Here is a 20,104-nt window from a genome sequence, read left to right on the forward strand (position 1 = left end):
ACTCACCTTGGCCTCCCAAAGTGCTGGGATTACAGGCTGAGCCACCGAGCCTGGCCCAAAGTCCCTCTTTCTAAGAAGACTTTTGAGAAATTCAACTGGGCAAAGATGTCTGGTGTTAGTTTTAAACACACAAATAAGTCCATTTCTAACACTACGGGTTGCTGTTCTTTTTTTTTTTTTGAGTTGGTGTCTCACTCTGTCATCCAGGCTGGAATACACTGGCACAATCAACCTAGCTAGGCATCGTTCTGATTTCAAGTTATAGAAATAAGAGGCAGGCAATCCGTGTTCAAACACCAATGTGAGGCGCTCTTGAGAAGAGGGAAACATTGAACATCCAGACCTGCTTTTTACTTTCTTTAACTACAAGGTCCTGGTGAAAAACTAATCCATGTGCAATATATTCAATCACGAAGAAAAAGCAAGTATGTTCCCCTGAGTTCTCGTCATCTGGCTAGCAACAAAATGGTGTATTAATATATCCCCATTTCCTTTAATTTCTCTACGGCCGAAAATTACTTCCAGACCGTATCTTTTTCTTTGGTTTCCATTTTCATCTTACATGAAACTCCCTCCTCCTGGAGTAAAAAGGAAAGAAAAGAAAGCATCATATTTTAAATATAACACCAAAAACATAAAATTCAACCACAGCATCTGGGTCTGAGCAGATAAATAAATCAATAATGTGTAAAACCAAAAATAATGTAGCAAAATCAAGCTAAAAGTTGGGTCTATAATACAGGCTCTGCCTACCATATAGAAAGAAACTTCTGGATAATCACAAGACACCTGAGGACGTAATTCTCAGTCCCACACAACAGACTCAACGAAGGTCAGAGAGTTAGGAAGAGACTGGGATGAGAACTTGGGTCTTTTGGCTTCTTGTTAGCCCAGTGCTTGTTCACACTCTCCCCACCCCCCTTCGTATTTCCTTAAATAAACACTAACTGGCAAATAATGATAATTTTGTTTAAACATGTAACTGAGCATACCATAAATACCCTCACTCATCTCATTAAAAAGTATATATATGCATATATATTTTATTTTAAAGATGTGGGTATAATTCAGGATTAGGCAGATAAGTGGTTATCATACAGATAAAGTTTGGGCCTCCCTTTGTTCCCCACTTCCCCTGGTTTGGGAATCAGGTATATATATATTTTTTTACCAAAAGAGAAAAATCACTCAGCAGTGAGCAGAAACTTTCTAGCAGTATCAACACTGACACTGAAACTACCCAGAGAAATCACTCAAACCACCACCAGGGAACTGGTAATAAAACTCCCACACTCACATTCATGCTGTTTATGTAATAATTAGAAACACCCTCCAATGACCTACCCCCCAAAAAAGGCTGTTGGTTAGATGTTTTCATGACTCAATGAACCATCAGGCACCTGTACAAATTAGATTCCTCCAAATATTAAGAAAAGTGAAGGGGAAATACTAAGTGTCCATATCGGTTGTTGGACCAGACTCTTAAAAAGAATTAACGGCCGGGTATGGTGGCTCATGCCTATAATCCCAGCACTTTGGGAGGCTGAGGTGAGAGGACTGCCTGAGCCCACGGGTTCAAGACCAGCCAGGGCAACTTGGCAAGACCTCATCTCTACCATAAATCAAAAAATTAGCCGGGCATGGTGGCGTGTGCCTGTTGTTCCAGTTACTTGGAGGGCTGAGGTGTAACTACCCAACGAATGATTTGTTGGAAAAAATGAAGAAATGAACCACCAAAATTAACACGAAGCACAAGAATTAGATGTCACTTCATTAGCTTAAATACTTACCTGAAATTGGCACGTTGGGACTTTTGTAAACACAATCGAAAAATAAATGGCAGTAGTTACTACCCAGAGGCAGAGAAATGGAAAAGCTTTCAATCATTTCTTGTGGCTCTGGGCTTTTCCAATTCAGTTCAAGCCCAACGCTCAGTCTGCATGCAGGCAATTCTAAGTGGCCTCCAGTGCTCCCTTCTAGAGTTGAAGCCATGAGAAACCCATTTGATTTCCACTTACTGTCAACTCTCGTGGTTTCTCTCAAGAGGGGTTCTGCTGCCCCACGCCCACCCTGTCTAGGTGCTGTTCTCAATTATCTTCCTTCTGGTTTTCCATCAAAGCCCTCAGTCCTCATTACAAAGATTGAAGCTGTCTGACCAGCAGCGAGTCCCACAGATGAGAGCACCTAACCGCTCTGTCTTGACTCTTGTGGGATCCCAGGTGCCTTCACCTGAGCCTCCAGCAAAGCTAACTCTGGAAAGAATTTTTTCCTAGCTCTGAGAGTAATCGGTAGTCCATCACTCTCTTCATCAGCCCCCACACGGTTCACTCACATTCCCACAAGCAAACCAAACTCTGTTGAGCATCAATTTGGAGCACAGAGAAAAGGCTGTGCTTTGAGCAGGCTGGCTCCTTCCCAAGCTAAACACACTTATGTAAATCTGACTCCATTACCGCCACAGCCTGCACACGTACGGGGCGCCCAGCTTTTCCGGAGGTGAGCTTATGTTTATCCACTGTCAAGGGGTATTTCCCAGTCAGCCTCTCCTCCCCCCGTGGAGACTGGCTGCAACCACCCTACCCCCCACCCAGGCAACCAAATGTGACATCAAAGGAGCCCCCAGAGTGGCCATCTGTCCCTGCCATGCCAATGTTTACGCAACATGGGCAGGAGAGGGACAGGCCAGGGAAGGCTCCAGGGTGCCCCTGCTCCATCAGACCCAAGGCACCAACATCCCAGGCCGTATGTGCCATAGAATGAGGCAATGAAACAAAGTCTTCAATCTAAGCTGGAGAGAGCCCTGCTTCCTAAAGAGAAAGATGAAACTGCTTAACTTTGCCAGGGGTATTCAAAGAATCAGCTTGATACATTCACCTGTGCATGAGCATATGAAAATACAGTGAGGCCAGTCACAGTGGCTCACACCTGCAGTCCCTGCACTTTGGAAGGTTGAGGTTAGAGATCACTTGAGACCAGGAGTTCGAGACCAGCCTGGGCACATGACAAGACCATCCCCTTACAAAAAAATTAGCTGGGTGTTTAAAAATTAGCTGGGTGTGGTGGCACACACCTGTAGTCCCAGCTACTCAGAAGGCTGAGGTGGGAGGATTGTATGAGTCCAGGAGTCTGAGGCTGCAATAAGCTATGATCATGTCACTGCACTCCAGCCTGGGTGACAGAGCAAGACTCTGTCTCCAAAAAAATAAATAAATAATGTGAGTCCCACTTTTGTGGTTTTTCAAATATTACCCACCCCCACCCAAAAAGTCACAGCTAAACATGGTATTTCTAGCAACAATGACTTTAACAAATTAAAGAACAGTGAGGTGCTAAGAGAAACTGCCTAGTGTAGAAAAGGCAAAGAAATGAACTCAAGAGTCTCCGAATTCTAGAATTACTATGACCATCAGACATCATCTGTCTATATCTGAACTGAAGGTCAAGATGCATGGGTTTAGAAGTCAGAGAAAACACAATGACTCTAGTCAAGATACTTGGGTTCCATCGACTAGACTTAGAGACAAGAATATGCACGTGCCAGAGGGGCTTTGAGGTTCAGTCATGCCTTCTGTAGAGAGGATGCAGCAGAGAGCCACACAGTGGGGGCTCAATGTGTGCATCTTCAATTCCAGCCTAGCCCTCTTTCCACTACCTTCTGGGAGCGGTGGGGGAAAGACACACACAAGGACGCAGAGGGTGTCTAAGTCAGCAAAAGTGGAGAGAGACATCTCTGTGGAGCCTTTGGCTGGCCATGAGCTAAAATGCAGCTCACTAAGTCTGCAGAGGACAATCCCTCCTGTTATCTTTCAAATGGAGGGAGGAGGGGAAGATGGCTGCCGTGTTTCACCTGCCATGTACATGATATCTACGTCCCAAGTATTAAAGGAGAATCCATATTATTCATCACATAAATTTGCTTAAATTCCCTTAGTGGGGAAGATGGGCTCGCCACCGTGCTTGGAGCCAAGAGATGACACATGCATTCTATGATTCAATTTGAACAGCTGCAATGTGAAAATACACACACAGGCTCACACAGAAACAGGCTAACAATTTTTAGATTTACCCCTCACTTTTTTTTTTTAAGTTTTGCTCTTTAACCTCATTATTTCCCTTCACTCACAGAACCCGGAAACAAGTTTGACGTTTCTTTGGACAGCTCTGACCGGGTTTTAATTAATCCCGAAAGAATCCCTAAACACTAGCTATGTGGTACAGGGCACACTCGCAGCTCTCAGGGATTCACAATCCTGCTGAGGGAGAGAGAAGATCCGGAGGACAACATCGGAGCAACAACGCTGGTTCTGTGGAGCAAAACTGGCGGGGCTGGGACAGTCTAGCAAGGCAGTGAGTAGGAGCTGAACTTGAGCTGACCCTGGAAGAGAGGTAAAGCCTGAATCGACAGAGCTGGCAGAAGGCCATTCGAGGGCAACACGACAAGGATGGATGCCCCCAAGACAGGACTCAGGAAGGTTGTTTCTGTTAGGCTCTATAGCCACTCACACAGCAAACACTTGCTAAGCATGCTATGGCATTCACTAGAATCCACACTGAGGCAAGTATAAAGAGAAGTCCAGCCAGCCTGAGCAACAGAGCGAGACCCTGGCTCTACCCTCACCCGCCAAAAAAAGGAGCCAGGAGTGGTAGCACATGTCTGGAGTCCCAGCTACGCAGGAAATTGAGGAGGAGGGATCACCCGAGCCCAGGAAGCCGAGCCCACAGTGAGTCGTGATCCTGCCACTGCACTCCACCTTGGCGACACAGTGAGACTGACTCATAAACACATAAGTAAATAAAAATTTAAAAATAATAAACAATGAAGAGAAGTCCAAGTAGCTCACTTCAGAGGAACTCACAGCAGCTCAGTGGTTAAGAGGACAGACTCCGAAGCCAAGCTTTCTGGGTTCAAATCATAGCTTTCCACTTCGCGATGTTGTTATTTAAGTCAGAGGTGAGCAGTCATGTTTAAATTTTTTTTGTCAGGAAGCATTTCCAGAGAAAACCAGTTGGAAAGTAGACAGGGAGGGGAAGGAGGGTGGGGTGGAGAATGACAACACACATTGGAGGGAAAGAAGGGGTAGGGCTCTCCAGAGACAGGATAGATGTGGCCTTAGAGGTGACCTGGAATATGTTCACCCTCTTTGGGGTTAGCCCTTGCTAAGGCTAAGGATGGCCTGGGGGGGTACAGGATTTCCAAGTACTTAGTCAAAGGGGATCCAACCCCCAGGGCGGCCCTCCAACAAAGAGGTAGGCATGAAAATGCAGGTGGAAAGAATCTGCTAGAAAGGTGAAGGGGACCCAAAGGGATAAAGACAGAATATGAAAAGCCTGTGCTCCAAAGGGTTAATTGTTGTTTTTAGTATTTTTTTACCCCTTGAAACCAAATTATGATAACATAATGTGATGTCAACCTGGAAAAAATGGTTTCCACAAGCTGCTGCGAACATTCAGAGAAAGAGTGACTGAGCTGTGGGTTTGGACTCGGGCGTGGAACAACAGGTAAGACTGGAGGAACAAGTCACAGCAGGACCCGCAAAGCAGGACCGGGGATGCTGGGTGGGAAACCTGCAAACTACAGCAGTGGCATCTCAGAAGGCATCTGCCATGCTGGCTCTTTATGGAGTCAGTGGTTGCCTATTTTGTTCCAATTCTGGACCGACCTGGTAGATATTAAATAATGCAACATGATGTCACCTATAAACAGGGTTGGGAGGGTTTGTTCAAGACAGGAAGGCAAAGTTGAAAAGAACAAGAATGGCTAGGCGTGGTAGTTCACGTCTGTAATCCCAGCACTTTGGAAGGCCAAGGCGGGAGATTGCTTGGACCTAGGCATTCTAGACCTGCCTAGGCAAAATAGCAAGATCTCATCTCTACACACACACACACACACACACACACACACACACACAAATTCCAGGTGTGGTAGTGTGCACCTGTAGTCCCAGCTACTCAGGAGGCTGAGGCAAGAGGATCACCTGAGCCCAGGAGGTCCAAGCTGTGGTGAGCCGTGATTGTGCCACTGCACTCCAGTCTGGGCGACAGAATGAGACCCCAACTTATAAATAAATAAATAGACAGATAGCTAGAATAAATAAATAAGGAAAAGAACAAGAGCAACTTCGTATAGCTAGAAAGCCCCTTTTGGTCTAACCTTTTCCCCCTAGGAAGCAAATGGGGACTGCACGGGCAGACGTCACTGTGTCCACGAGGCAGAAGGGAAGCAGGAGAGCACACAGCCCTTTCTGCTGGAATTCCCTAGAAGAGCTTGGTGCCACATACGGGAAGTAGGGAAGGTGTATGGGCAGCATAGTTCTTCTCTCAGAGTGGCTGTGCATACTGCACGGGGACCACTGGATCCTTGCCTGTCGTGCAATGAAGACATCCAGCTTCACTGCCTCAGCGAGGAACCCGTAACCAAACCCACTTCACAGTTTAGGTAAAGGCTCATTCTCTGTCATTAAAAGTAACATGACCACACGTCCAACAGCCCCCAAACAATCACGTTCTGATACCAAGTTTCCCCAGTTGCGATTCAAATCAATACTTTCTTCCCCTTTCTAGTATCATGGGCGCAGGCAAAGGAGAAGTCAGCAAGAGGTAGGATGAGTCCCCTCAGCAGTCCCCAAACAATGCAACCACAAGAACAAGTCAATAAGAATAGGAAAGTTTCCTGGGAAACCAATTTCAAACCCTCCATTGCAAGTGGGGAGAACTGGTAAACTTTCTCCCACCAAAATAAGAGTCACCAATCATGAACTTCCCAAATGGGAAGTTGTCCCAAAATGGGTGGATTTGGGCAGGCCCGTGAGATTTTAAAAGCTGAAATCCTCATTTCCCAGCCTTCTGCAAATGCCACACTTACCCCATCAGAAACAGAAAAGGTTTTGTCAAGATCTCCAAATGTGCCATCTGCAGGGGACACGCACGTCCTAAGTGAGACACCAGGATTCAGAGTGTCATGGTCCCAATCCTCCTCTTCCTCCTCCTCCTCTTGGGTTTCAAGTCAAGAACAGTGGGCCTCAGTCCACAGTGGTTGTACCTAGAAGAGCAGACGTAAGAAAGTAATAGGTTTTGTGCTTTTTATATATCTTTAGAGATTGCAAGATCATCCTCAGAAACATCCATGCGATAACATAAGAAAAGTACTTAGTATGCTATAAACACTCAATACATTAGTATTCCATATTGGTATTTTAATAAGCAACCAGTATTTTAATAATCAAAGAAGCATTGAACAGGTCTTCACTCAACCATGGTTTTGTAGAAAGCACCTTGGAGTAAGGCTTCATACCCAGCAAAATCTCATCGTTTATGGAAACATGGCATTCCAAGGTACTGGATAAAGGCTCTATGATTCAGTACAAGATCTCTCAAATTTACACTGAATCATGAAACGATCGCAACTTTCCAGAAGTACTGAGTTTTACCAATGAAAGTCAAGTTAATACTTGCTTTCAAGCAACAGCATCAAAATAAACTGGAGAATCGGTGTTGCAAAATACTTATGAAAACTACGCTTCCTTGTTCTCCATTCTCATAAAAGCAACAGCTAGAACACAACAGCACCACTGGGTCATAGTGGACAGGCCAGACCAGGTGCAGCGAGTCCATCTATCTTCTCTGAAAGTAAATCCACACTCCAGGCTGATTCACTGCACAAAAAGTAAACCAAGACTTGCTCCTCGGGCACAGCAGAATGACTTTAGCACAGCATCCACCTTCAAGCAAACAAAGCCTTTCTCCCCACCCCCTCCCCTTGCAACCCCTCCCCATCCTCAGTACAGCCTCTGGCAATACTAGAGGTATACTCATAAATAAATGCTAACTAATGATGCCATGTCTTCCCAATTACCTTGTTCAAGGGAGAAACCCTACGAAAAACAGATGTCTCGGAGTTTGGCAACTTTAATAATGCTATATTCCTTTGTGGGGAATATTCACCAGTCAGTCTCCTCTACCCTATACTTTTATTTTCCTTTCTTCGTCGCAACCTCAACCATAATACTAAACAATCAATACTTCCCCCAAAGTACTTAGGAACTCCAAGTTCTGGAAAACATTCTAAGAAAATGCAATCGCAATACAAAGAAAGCTGCTATGGTCGTCAACAGCACCATCTAGCTCCAAGTTAAATATATTATTTTTATTTTTAGAGTCAGGCTCTCATTGTGTTGCCCAGGCTGACCTCAAACTCCTGGACTCAAGCGATCCTCCCAACTCAGCCTCCCAAGTAGCTGGGACCAGCTCCAAGTTAAGTTCCTAAGGACCTAAATTTAACATATTTTGTCTTTATAGAAGCAACCCACTAACTTACATCCCAATCTCTGCCAAGTTTTGGGCTTTGTACTCATTTCATTTCCATACTAAAGGTAGCCACCTCCCCTTTCCAAAAAAAAGAAAGAAAAGAAAAAACAGAGTAGTGAGATCCTTAAGAAGATAAGATAAACTGGGGATGAGGAGGAATCTAGGAAAGGTAAAAATTGCAGAGGAGAAATACACAGCCAGTTTACCACCAATGAACTAGGATAGCAGGATGAAAATACTGAAAATATAGAAAGTGATCCTGGTAACCCCACTTGCCAATAATGAAGAGAGAACAAATGAGAGAAGGAGCTTTGTTTTAGTCTAGTGCAATCAATCACTTCACCTTTCTAGAAGGTAGGCCCTGAGTGAGGTGGTGAGTTGGGAGGGATGACAAGAAACCGCAGGAGGAGAAAACACTCAATGTACTACTAAGTGCTTGCTTTGTGTCCAACCAGGACTAGGAGCCTTACATGAATATTCATATTGAAATCGCATTATTCCTTGAATTCTCATATTGAGACTCCACAATCCCCACCCACTCACCTACCCACCATAAGCAGTATTCATTATTTCCATCTCACAGTTAAAGAAAGTCTAAGTTCCTCAAACATAAGAGAGGTTAGGCAACTTCCCTGAGGCCACCCAGCCAAAAGTGGCAAAGCAGGAATTCAAAGCCAGGTCTTTCTGACGCCAGTATCCTTGATCTCGTCCTGCCCCAGACTCTAGCTCTGTGAAAACTGTAAAATGCTCACACTTATGCATTAAACATAGCCCACAATGAAGCATTTCTTCCTCAGTCATTTTGGCAAATTTGTTATGCTCTTGCATGAGGTAAATTGATATTACCAAGTGGGTCAAAAGTACCTACAATTCACATGAAATTACCAGTAGTCTCATGCAAATTCTAGTTAGATGTTTCCAAAACAATTTCACAGGGTGTGGCCTCAATGAATACACAAAGCCCACCTTAGAACAATTCTGCCCAGTGTATTCAGAAGGTATGTTTCAATAAAACTGAAAAAACCAGAATCTTATGTCAAACACAAAGATAAACACACAGTGTCTTCCTCCTTACAGTCAAGGGACTCAGTTGCTTATTTCCAAAGACCATTTTAAAACCTTTTCTAACAGAGTTCCACAGGATAGAATTTTTTAAATGCATTAAAACTCAAGAAAGGAGGTGGCCTTTGTGCTTCAATTTAAAATTCAAACAAAAACCAAAGTGGTTCTTCCAAAAGACCAATAAAAACAATACACCAGTAAGTCTGATCAAGAAAAGGCACAAATAATCGATGCCACGAATGAAAAATGAAAACATTTCTACAGATGCTTCAGTATTTGAAAATGTTATGAGAAAATATCATGTTCAATTTTATAAACTTAAAATTTTACATAAAATGAAAAATTCCTATAAAAACTAGTTACTAAGACAAAACACTTGTAACGTTCCAATACCTATTAAACAAATTGAATCTACAATTTTTTTAAAAAGACAAACAATCGGGTGTGGTGGCATGCCTGTAGTCCTAAGTACTCGGGAAGTTGAGGCAGAAGAATCACTGGAGCCTAGGGGTTTGAGACCACCCTGGGTAACATAGTGAGACCCCAGTCTTAAAAAACAAATAAATAAATAAAATTTAAAAATACAAACATCCAGAGCCAAATCAAATTATTTACTGGGAAAGGTGATGAGACCATATAAAAAATGATATTGAAATTGTCACTTTCTCTCAAACCTACGAGGATGGTCATAGAGGTCATATAGAAGCAGTAACCCCAATTTCAGATGTCTGCATGATAATGATGTCTTCTAACATTCCCATGTGACAATATCTAAAAACCTTTGCTCTATGAATAATGCAGTCTCCTTTTCCTAGATAGGAATTATTGTTCCATAAAACTCCGTCTATTAGTCAGTTTCACCAACACTATCACAAGATTCAATTTGCTTGTCTTTCCTGTTGAGTGAGTTGCTAAAGGTTCCTTGGGGGTGGGGGAGTAGGGCACAGGCCTCGGGTCAGCATCAAGCTCACATCTGTCTAGGTCCCTTCTCGAGCCCCAGACGAGCTAGAACTCAGGGCTCTTGCAGGTTACAGCCCTGGATCAAGCAACCCTGAGACATGTCGGGTTGGCTTAAAAACCATTTCCTTTACATCTATCTACATCTTTCACTTCAAGGAAGCCAGTGGGTCACAGCAAGCTAAGTAAACTGTGGCCCCAGCAACTTTTCCTCTAACTCCAAAGTTCAAGAAGAGATATGCTGAGAAAGCCAGGCTATTCCACTTTGATATTAGAAAAATAGTAAGATCAGCTACTAACATTCTCCTAATTATACCCACCCCACACCTGGGAGAAACACTCGCAAAATAAATAGTTGGTTCGCTATAAACATAAGAGCCACACAGTTCTCCACCTTCAATTCTGCCCTAAAAGTAAAGGCAGAAAATTCTTCTGAAGAATTAGCTTACAGCCAGGCTCAGTGGCTCATGCCTGCAATCTCAACACTTTGGGAGGCCCAGATGGGAGGATTACTCAAGCTCAGGAGTTAGACACCAGTCTGGGTAACATAACGAGACCTCCCCTCTACCAAAAAAAAAAGTAAACATTGGCCAGGCGTGGTGAGGTGCACCTGTAGTCCCAGCTACTCTGAGGTTGTGACCGAGGAAGAATTGCACGATCTGTCACTGTACTCCAGCCTGGACCACAGTGAGAGACCCTGACTTAAAAAAGAATTAGCATACCAAACAAAAGTTCCAAATACTGGTGTATTATTAAGCTGTTGATCAGCTATTCAGACATGAATGAAGTGGAACAGATAACCGTTAACTCTAAAACTCCCATCTGACCTCTGTACAGTGAGCAAAAAACTACACAAGCCCCAACCGGCTCCAGGCTCGAAATAAAACCTAGAGAATATCTGTGAGAAGCTTCACTTGGGCCAAGCTTATCCAAGTTTATCCGCTGCTGGGACATATTAAGAGTCATTTTCAAGATCCCAACCCCCAGGGCCACCCTCCACCCCAAACTTCCTCTCCACACCCCACCCGAAATTGACTTGGGCAATCAATCCAAAGATAAACCAGCTGTCCCAGAAAGACCCACATTTTTCAAAAAGAAAGGGGAAAAAAAAATCCAGATAGGCAAATAACACCTCCGCAGCTGGGAACCTCGAGCTCAACTCATTTACCCAGACGCCAAATTCAGGAGAAACCCGAGACTTCCGACGCCCCACGCCGGAACTCCCAGTCCAGGTGCCCGTCGGGCGCCACGGCTTCCGAATATCCCTTCGCAATCTCTTCCCACTCGAACCCCAAGCCTCACAGCGGGTTCACTTTCAACACCACAATTACCCAACGCGCAGCGGGGCAGCCCCGGGCAGAACGCACCGTGGGTGGGTGGCCTGATCCCGCAGTCCACCTCCCCCGCCCCAGACGCCCCGCAGCCCACGGGACGATCCCGGGTGACAGCAGGCAAGGGGGAAAGATGAGGCGCGTTCAAAGCCCGAACGCCTTTCCCCGGGAGCCCTAACCCACGTCCCCTGCGTCCCCGGCAGCTCCGCCGGCAACGCGAGCGCCCCAGGGCGCACCGTGGAGACAGGGCTCCAGAACTCAGGGCGGGGGCTCCGGGCGCACGGGATTCTCCCCCGCCACCCCACGCCCCAGCGGCACAGCCCGGGGCTCCCACCTGTCCCGGCCCAGAGCCGCACTCCGCCGCGTCCCCGATCCCCCCGCAACAAAGAGATTCGCCCGGGAAAGAGTCGGTTTTGAAACCCAAGCTCACCCCAGCTCGGCGAGGCGCACACGTTTCTCCCGTCCGCCTTCACATCTCTCAAACTTCCAGTAACAGAAATGAGGAAGCAGCAGCCGTCCCGGCTGCTGGCAGAGGGAGTGGGTGTAACTTGCGAAGTTTCGTGCTATGATGAATCTGGTCACTTGGGTGTGTTGGAGAGGGCTGGTCGCTCCTCCCTTCCCCCCTCCCACCATCACCTCCCTCCTCTCCGCCTCCTTCTCCAATTTAATGCTCCCCTCTGGCATTCACAACGCCAGGAGCTCAGGCCGGCTGTCACTCAGAATCCCAGCAGCCAGCCCACCACATCCTGGGGGGAAATTTATTTCAAACAGGTCTCAACCATTTTACAGATGAACCTGGTCGCCCTGCTCCCAGCCTAAGTGCCTGTCAAATGTTTTTCTGACAGCACACGGCGAGAATGCAGTGTCTATTACAGGATTTAAAAGGCCACAAATGTTACATAACTGCTCCCCACCAGCCCTTCGCGGGTAGAATACAGGTAGTTAACCAAGTGCAGACCTAGCTCCTAAACATCTATTTTAAAAGAGCGGAGGGGGTCCGGGAGGAGGAGGGTTAGGGTTCAGAAGCTACCTACAGGGCACAATGTTCACTACCTGGGAAATGGGCCACCTGAGACCTAATCCCCACCACTACACAATACGTCCGTGTAACGAACAGCCATGTGGACCCCCAAATCTAAAATAAAAGAAGAACCTAATAGTAGGGAGGAAAGGAAAATAAAATCTTTTCAATTTAAAAATAAATAAAAAGAGGGGAAGCAGAAAAACAAAACGCAAACTTTCAACTGGCTATCTTTTAAACAAACTTTCAGATACAGAAACATATATTTGAAAAGAATATAATGAACACCCAAGTGCCCACCATGCAGCAAAAACGTTAAAATTACCAAGATAGTTGAAGCTATCTGTGAACTCCTTTCTTACTGAAATAGGGTCTTCTTTCCCTTCCCCTAGAAAGAAAACTGCCGTAAATTTGATTTCCCATGAGGGATTTTTCTATCACAGCGTCTAAAAAATTTTAAGGAAAAATGCTAGCTTAAAAGTTCACCAGAAGCTGAGTGCAGAGGCTCACACCTGTAATCTCAGTACTTTGGGAGGCTGAGCAGGAAGAAAAGCTTGAGCCCAGGAGTTTGAGACCAGCCTGAACAACACAGTAAGACCTCCCCATCTCTACAAAACTCAAAAAAAATAAGCCAAGTGTAGTAGCAGGAGCCTGGAGTCCCGGCTACTTCGGTGGCTGAGGCAGAAGGATCACCTGAGCCCAGGAGGTAGAGGCTGTGGTGAGTGGTGATCATGCCACTGCACTCCAGTCTGGGCAACAGAGTGAGACTCTAACTCAAAAAAAGAAAGAAAAGAAAAACTTCACCAGGGAGCAATCCAATGAGCATCCCTCTGCTAGGCTTGATCTTAGTTTCCAAACAGAAGTTTCTGTAAATAAAACTTTAAATGACCACTGGTTAAATGAAGCCTCAGGTGGCTGGTTAAAGAGAACGAAAGAAATCACAGTATCAGAAAACAGCCAATCTAGAGTGACAAGTGAGAGGCTGTATGTGAAACGGTTGAAGCATTCATGGATGAAATTGATAGATTAATAGAGCATTGTCATTTTATAAGGTTAATAGCTGTGCCAAAAGCCAAGACACTGACCCACACTGCAAGGGGCTTTCCTCAAAGACACAGGCTACAAAAATAGAAACACAACATTCATGAAAGAAATCTCAATGACTCAAATGCCAGCCAGAGTTACAGGCTGGGAGCAATACTCCAAAAAGGGAACTTTCAGGACAAATAATGATAAGAATCAATGTGGTGGAAACCGTGATACATTCAAATTGGACTCAAATGTGTGTGTTGGGTGTATGAGTGTGTGTGTTCATATATATATATAAACATCAGGAAGAACTGCCTGGCTCGCCTTTATAGTCTCAGTAACTTACAGAGAGGCTGGATAAGCAGAAATTTAATAGCTACTTGATAAAGAAAGGAAGCAAATAAACAATAGACTCCCCATGAATACTTCTGAAGAAACAGAATTTAAAAAGATAGGAATTTTGGATAGAGTAGAAGACCTTAATTGGAGGTGATTTTGCCCCTGGGAACATCTGGCAGTATCTGGAGACATTTTTAGTTGTTCTAACTGAGGGGTGCCCCTGGCACCCAGTGGGTCAACGCCAGGGATGCTGCAAAACATCCTACAATGCACAGACAGACCCCACCACACACAATTATGCAGCCCCAAATGTCAAGAGTATTGCTGACAAGAAACTCTGATAGAGGTTTCACTGTCAACTGTCAATTAACTAATTTATTCCATATAGTATCGCCAACAATTTGAAGAGACATTCCGGGGACTTAGAAAATATGGGATAAGCCAGATGTGGTGGCTCATGCCTGTAATCCCAGCACTTTGGGAGGCAGAGGCAAGAAGACTGCCTGAGCCCAGGGGTTCAAGACCAGCCTGGGCAACTTGGCGAGACCGCGTCTCTACAATAAATCAAAAAATTAGCCAAGTGTGGTGGTGCACACCTATAGTTCCAGCTACTTGGAAGGATTGCCTAAGTCCAGCAGGTCAAGGTTGCAGTGGCCGTGACTGTTCCTTGGCACTCCTTCTTTGTTTTTTTCTTTTCTTTTTTTGAGTTGGAGTCTCACTCCGTCATCCAGGATGGAGTGCTGTGGCACACTCATGGCCACCCCAGCATCAACCTGCTGGGCTCTGGTGATCCTTCTGCCTCAGCCTTTCAAGTAGCCAAAACTAGAACTACAGACCAGCACTACCATACCCAGCTAATTTTTGATTTATTGTAGAGATGAGGGCTCACCAAGTTGCCTAGGATAGTCTTGAACACGCAGGCTTAGGCAATTCACTCACTTCAGCCCCCCAGTGTTGGGATTACAGGCTGAGCCACTGAGCCTAGCCTCTTTTTTTTTTTTTTTTTTGAATGGAGGTCTACTCTACTGCCCAGACTAGTGTGAGGGGCACGATCGGGGCTCAGCACAGCCTCGACCTCCTGAGTTCAGGAGATCCTACTGCTTTACCTTCCCGAGTAACTAGGACTATAGGTATATGCCATCACATCTGGCTAATTTTGTGTGTGTGTGTGTGTGTGTGTGTGTGTAGAGACAAGGTCTTGTAATGTTCCCCAGGCTGGTCTCGAACTCATGAACTCAAGCAATGCCAGAATGACTGGAATGACAGGCATGAGCCACCACTCCCATCCAATTTCTCCTTCTTTTCCACTGTGTAGCATCTGATGGCTGAGAACCACCTGTGCAGGTTCAGAAGAAAGTGGATGCTGTGGTCAGAAGCAGGAAAGCACCCCATGGTTTTGGGCGAAGCCTTGGTGTCCATGCCCTCACTAAACTAATGACTCATGCTGAATTTGGATGATGGTAATAACTGAGAAGCGATAGGAGGAAGATGATGTAAAGCCAGGGGATCAGCTTTAGAATCACAGGTGGCACACTTGAGGAGAGGAGACATCGTGTGCAGTGAAAGACATGACAGACACAGAGACAAGGCGGGCTTATCGTGGTCCATCAGTCATTTCTCCATGGAGAATCGTGGGTCTACGCTGGAAATATTCCACTCGGAACAGGAAGGGCACTTCATCTCATTACAGCTTATCGAAAAGAACGTCCGTCACCACTTACAGGAAGAAGGAGGTCAGCACAATCAAGTCGGTCAGTCTGTGTAGCTGTCTTACTCGGGGAAAATCTTGCTTGTGGGTTTTCTGACCTTATGATTACCTAAGAAGGGTTTCAGCTAGGCATGGTACCTATAATCCTCACGCAAATAATCCCAGCACTTTGGGAGGCCAAGGCAGGAGGACTGCTTGAGCGCAAGAGTCCAAGACCAATCTGGGCAACATAACAAGACCTCGTCTCTATTTAAAAAAAAAAAAAAAAAAACTAGCAGGGTATGGTGACACACTCTATAGTCCCAGTTACTCGAAAGGTTGAGGCAGAAGGATCACTTTAGCCCAAGAGATGAAGGCTATGGTGCACCACGATTGTGCCACTGCACTCTAGCCTGGGCAACAGAGACCCTGACTCAAAATAATAATAATAATAACATTTAAAAATTTTTAAGAAAAGAAGTGTTTCTTTTAACTCTGGGAGGCCATTTTTGTTGATAAATGAATAAAGCAAATAAACAAAAGAGTGCCCGTGAATTATTTTTCCTTCTTCCTGATATTATTTAATAATATTTATATTATTTAATGTCTGCTTGGAGAAGTAGAAAAGTTTCTGTGTTGTTGTTGCTCAGTGTTTCTCAAAAGAAGGAAGCAGGGAACAGATTTATCATGAATCTTCCTGAAGCCAAATATATGGCAAGTACCCAATACATGCATGTTGTAGTAAACTGAATAGGGTCCACCTCCTTTCCTATCCCGGAGGCCTGAAAATAAAGGCTCCCTGTAGATGCTTCTGGAGAACTCCCAGGGTGTCTTAAGTTCAAGCGTCTGAGCAACACGTGAACATATAATGTAGAAAGCCTGCTGGCTTCATACAGTGGCAGGCAGATTTCAAAAAATCTGAACAGTAGGACTGACCCAATACATGAGAAATCTCAACAATGTCAGAACCCGAGAGGCCCCAGGCAGTGGCCTCAAGCTCAAAGGACAGTGGCTCTTCACACCAAATGCTTACTGGTGGAGCAGGAGAGCTGTGTTCTCCTGCCCAGGAAGAATGCCAGCTGCGGGTCCCCCATACACAGCACTAGACAAGTGGGCAGGAAGGAAGACATCCAATCCCTCCTAAGATGTCCACTTCTTAGCCTGAGGTTTTGAAAATCACTCCCTTTGCTTTATAAAAGTTACATAAGCAGGGAGCAGTGGCTCAAGTCTGTAATCCCAGCACTTTGGGAGGCCGAGGTGAGAGGATTACCTGAGTCCAGGGGTTCAAGACCAGCCTGGGCAACTTGGTGAGACCTCATCTCTACCATAAATCAAAAAATTAGCTGGGTGTGATGGTGTATGCCTGTAGTTCCAGTTACTTGGAAGGCTGAGCCAGAAGAATCACCTGAACCCAGCAGGTTGAGGCTGTGGTGGCCATAAGTATGCCACTGCACTCTAGTCTGGGCGACAGAGTGAGACTCCAACTCAAAAAAAAGAAAAAGAAAAAGTCTTAAGTTTAGAAAAATAAAACGTGAGCACAGTTCTGAGCCCCACCAAAAGCAATGAACTCCAACACAGACGTACAGTGGTATTTCTGCTCGAAAGAAATGCAACCAGTAGGGGGAGCACAGTGGACTTTTGTTCTCAATAACTTCTCAACCTGGAATTAGCGCTAAATGATTCAAGATACAAAAATAATCACACATTATGCAAATAAAAAGATTATGTACAAACATTTAGAAAAACTACAAACCATGACAAACGTATATGGTATTTGTACCATTAATACATATTGACATAAAAGCTAGCTAAACAGACAGAAGAGGGGTATATAATAAATACATACACGTTGGGAAACACTATTTGGTGTGTGGAGGAAAAGTCACAGCCAGGCGTAGTGGCTCTCGCCTATAATCCCAGCACTTTGGGAGGTAGACATGAGAGGATTGCCTGAGCCCAGGGGTTCGAGACCAGCCTGGGCAACTTGGTGAGACCTCATCTCCACAATAATTTTTTTTTAGTGGCCAGGCACAGTGGTTTAGGGCTGTAATCCTAGCACTTTGGGAGGCGGAGGTGAGAGGATTGCCTGAGTCCAGGGGGGGTTCGAGACCAGCCTGGGCAAATTGGTAAGATCTCGTTTCTACAACAAATCAAAAGATTAGCTGGGCGTGGTGGCTACTTGGAAGACTGAGGTGGAAGAATCACCTGAGCCCAGCAGGTAGAGGCTGGCTGCGATGGCTGTGAGCATGCCACTACACTCCAGCATGGGCGACAGAGTGAGACTCCAATTAAAAAAAAAAAATTAGCTGGGCATAGTGGCACGTGCCTGTGGTTCCAGCTGCTTGGAAGGCTGAGGCAGTAGAATCACCCGAGCCCAGCAGGTCAAGGCTGTGGTTGCTGTGAGCGTGTTTCTGCACTCCAGCCCGGGCAATAGAGAGACTCTGACTCAACAAAACAAAAACAAAAAAGAAAAAGAAAAAGAAAAAATCACAAAGGGTTAAACCTCTCTCTCTTTCCCAAGTGGATTTACACTCAGAAATGAAGACTATGCAGTTTATTGAAGCTTATATTCTCCAAGGATTTTAACTCAGTCGTTAACTTGCTGTTTTATATAATAAATCCATAATAGATAACTTTTAAAATTCCTTGTTTAAAAAAAAAGATATGGGTCTGGAACTCCTGGGCTCAAGTTATCCTCCCAAGTAGATGGGACTACTAGCGTGCACCATCACATCTGATGACAATTCCTTTAAAAATTGTGTTCTCAGCTGGGCTCGGTTGGCTCAGCCTGTAATCCCGTACCTTGGGAGGCTGAGGTGAAGTGAGTAGACTGCCTAAGCCCACGGGTTCGAGACCTACCTGGGCAACTTAGCAAGACCTCATCTCTACGATAAATCAAAAAAATTAGCCAGGCGTGGTAGCACGCACCTGTAGTTCCTGCTACTTGGAAGGCTGAGGCGGAAGGATCGCCGGAGCCCAGCAGGTCGAGGCTGCAGTAGCTGGGAGCAGCCACTGCACTCCAAGTCTGGGTGACAGAGTGAGACTCCAACTCAAAAAAAAAAATACAATACAATAAAATAAAAATTGTGTTCTCAATGACACAAACGCCTTTCGTAAGCAAGTATCTTCTGGATTTCTGCTCAGGAGTCTTCAGAACCAGCTTGATCAGGAATCAAGTAGGCTTCATCTTAAATGTTGCAATCAGCCGAACTGACAAGGTCTGCGAATTTGATGCCTGTAATAAGGAGCTAAGGAAGGCTCCCAAGAACATGGTAAGATGTCACCTGTATCACCTAGCAACAGTGCACCAGCAGCAAGGCTGGGGAGGAGTGTCCCTCGTCTCCTAGGCAATGCACAACAGGGGAGTGAACAGCATCAAGTTACCTGAATCCAAATAAAAAACACGATTTCCCAATCTCCTTGCAGTTCCAAACACAGATCCTGTTAATCCCATGGCATCACTACAGAAATTTAGAAGGTTTTTCATAAATACATTTTGCGGTTGACTACCAACTGATTGCCAAAATCAATTTTTTATATTTGACACTGATTAAAAGTCTAAATATGGATCCATCCCACTCATGCCCGTGCTGGGTGACCTGAGGATCTCCTCAAGGATACTGACATGTTTGAAAACCCTGGTTTCAGCCCAGGATAAGGTCTTCCTTCTGTCTGGGAACAAACAAGATATCAGGTGATATCTTCAAGCTCTGAAAAAATAAATTTCATTTGATACAAAAATGTTTTACAATTTCAAAGTAAACCTTATGCCAACCAAGCTTAGAGAAGCTTTGCAAAGTTTTCTCTCTCTGAAAACTGACTACCTAACAAATACACAGAGGTATTCCTAAACAAATAAATAAAGTCAAAAGGACAAGAAAACATGAATAGTCTTTAAACGCCAACCCCCAAAGACATTAGAGAGACTGCATGGCAGGTTCCTTTAAAGTCCAAGAGTTTCAATTTCCTTGGCTTTTTTTAATTAATTTTTTTTTTTTTTTGAGTTGGAGTCTCACTCCACCACTAAGGCTGGAGTGCAGTGGCACACTCATGGCCACCCCAGCATCAACATGCTGGGCTACAGTGATCCTTCCGTCTCAGTCTTCCAAGTAGCTGGGACTACAGGCATGTACTATCACGCCTGGCTAATTTTTGACTTATTGTAGAGATGAGGTCTTGCCAAGTTGCCCGGCTAGTCTCAAACCCACAGACTCAGGCAATCCATTCACCTCGGCCTCCCAAAGTACAGGGATTACAGGCTGAGCCACCGAACCCAGCCACCTAGGCTTTTAAATGATGATGTTCAATTTTACTTTCTCTGGTTTGCAAGCTCTACCTTCCAATATGTTTCCATGATTTTTTTTTTTTTTTTTT

The 20,104-nt window shown here is 44.9% G+C and overlaps 1 protein-coding gene across 1 annotated transcript in view; it reads right to left on the minus strand.

Moving 5' to 3' along the window:
* Nucleotides 1–12,221, minus strand: part of TIAM1 (T-cell lymphoma invasion and metastasis 1) — a 227,495-nt gene extending 215,274 nt beyond the window's left edge. Inside the window, exons 1-2 of the mRNA XM_008065337.2 lie at nt 12,085–12,221; nt 6,863–7,039 (exon numbers count right to left, since the gene is read on the minus strand). The gene's annotated coding sequence lies outside the window, so the exon portion shown is untranslated. The remainder of the gene's footprint in view (nt 1–6,862; nt 7,040–12,084) is intronic.
* Nucleotides 12,222–20,104: the final 7,883 nt, after the last annotated feature.

Source organism: Carlito syrichta, unplaced genomic scaffold (genome assembly GCF_000164805.1).
Source record: "Carlito syrichta isolate Samal-C Ts95f unplaced genomic scaffold, Tarsius_syrichta-2.0.1 Scaffold308238, whole genome shotgun sequence".
Classification (NCBI taxonomy): domain Eukaryota; kingdom Metazoa; phylum Chordata; class Mammalia; order Primates; family Tarsiidae; genus Carlito; species Carlito syrichta.